Here is a 2345-nt window from a genome sequence, read left to right as displayed (position 1 = left end):
ATTGTTGTGTTTGCATATTTTGTCCTGTATCCATATTGGTATTTGTTATTCATAGTATTTATTTTATCTTTACTTAGTGGGCTATCAGACACTTTTCCCACCTGTGAATTGAAGCCGCTTTTTTGTTTTTTTGTTTTTTTAAACTATGTTTATATGATTAATTGTATTAATAATATGTTGAATCATGATTATTTGTGTTGATAATATATTATATAAATTCATATATAGATAAAATTTTACGTTTTAGTAAGCATTAAACCATACCATTAAGACTAACAACAAGGATACAAATGAAATCACGTATAGAATATACAATTTTAACTTTATGACTTTCAAGTTTTAAATTACATTTTTCATCACCTTTTATTTTGAATAATTCAGGAGGAATAAGGAATATAAGTTGAACCTTAGCAACCAAATATTTTGTTAGTATGAAAAAAGAAACAAAGAAGTGCAGAGAGCAAAGTAGTTCAAGTGAATCATGGAGACAAGAATAATTGAAAGAGCTTCAAACTTTGTTTTTATCTAATTTAGAAACTTTAAAAGAATGAAAAATGAAATATTCGAAACTTTTAAGTAACAGGTTATTCTCTTCGATAACTTTTTCATTTTATACTTTTTCCATAAACAAATTTTAAGAAATTTCAAAATGGAACATTCAATTTTGAAGCTGTCTTATGATCCGAAGACAAGATATATATATTTAAGTATGATTTTTATTGCTCAAGCATGGTTAGAAAGAGAATAAGAACTACATTAGCTTGGTGAAGTGGTTTATTAATTAGATTTTCAGTATAAAAATAATCCAATTTTCTTGGAATTAAATCAAATCAAGAGATCCTACTTTTGATGCCAATAATAAAACCTCTATCCGAAATTCATCGGCCTTAGTTCAGATTTCATAACACCTAAAACAGGGTCAGAATTATTATCTTTTTAACTAATCTCACTCATTATGTCCCTTTTCACCCATTTTTGGATGAAGAGAAAATGTGAAATGTAAAAAATAAGCTATTAACTTTCAAAATAGCTGAATACAAAAAAAATATAAAAAGCTTTCAAAATAGCTTAGTTTCCAAGTTGGAGACCATAAACCTATAAAGAAGTTGTGAAATGTAAAAAAGAATTATTTAGTAATAAAAAAATTAGCTAAAACAGTCCGAATTTATTTTATTTAATATTTATTAATTTTAATAATAATTAATAAATATTAAATAAGATAAATTTTAATATTTTTTAACATTATTGATAAGGGTGTCAAATAAGTTAAATTTCGCCGGGACAGTTCATGTAACTCGCAAAAAAAAAAAATCCAACTAAAAATTTAAACTTGCATAACCCATGATGCATGCCTAATCGATGGATTTTTGTGGGTTTCGGCAGGGTGGAACGGACTTATCCTGCAAATTTTTATCTTTATAATTGAATTTAGAACGATGTTTTTGTGCTTATATTTAAAATGTTTGTTCGTTTTATTTTAAACTATAATTTAGACTATGTTTGACTAATTAAAAATTTATTTTAGACAATAGTTATTTTACTTTAGACAATGTTTATTTCATTATTTTGTTTCAAAAGACTTAGTTGATGATGATCTTTATTAAATATTTAGAATTATAAAAATTTTAGTGTTTATCAATTTAAAAATTATAATCTTTTTATATTTTTTAAAATTATAAATCAGACAAAACAGAATAAAAATTTAGAATCACTTCAATAAACATAATAGACGAAACGGACTAATCCACTTACCACTCTTAAATTATTGATGTAAAAAATGTGCTATTAAGTATTAACCTTCAAAATAGCTTATTCTCCAAGTTGGAGACCATAAGCCTATATAAAAGACTTCTTCCGACCCTCATCTCTCAATGCGAAACTATTTTTCAGATTTCGGTTCCATATTTTTTTTCTCTATTATTCTTTGCTTTGCAATTAGAACAGTATAACTAGTCTACAAGCTAAGTATTCGGTGTGATGAACATCTCACAACAACACCTCCTCTTTAGTCATTCTATCTTATATTAAGAGGAGTAAAATGTTCAAAATTCACGTCGTGTATTATTTATTTTTTTTTTAAATTCAAATTGCATCAAAAATATTTTTGAAATTGGCCAACATAATTTATATTAATCCTTAATTCGTTTTTCATTAATAGTATGCAGAGGTGCTAACTTGATGACATGGATCAATAATAATATATGTCACATCATAATTTAGTTACGTATAATAATATGGAAAACATTTCAAGTGCACCGAAAAGTACTAGTGTACCAGTTATTTTAGCCATTGATTTCAATTAATATATATTATATATATTTTTTATAATTCAGACCAACGGTTAA

Source organism: Arachis duranensis, chromosome 1 (genome assembly GCF_000817695.3).
Source record: "Arachis duranensis cultivar V14167 chromosome 1, aradu.V14167.gnm2.J7QH, whole genome shotgun sequence".
NCBI lineage: Eukaryota > Viridiplantae > Streptophyta > Magnoliopsida > Fabales > Fabaceae > Arachis > Arachis duranensis.
This window is presented reverse-complemented; position numbering follows the sequence as displayed.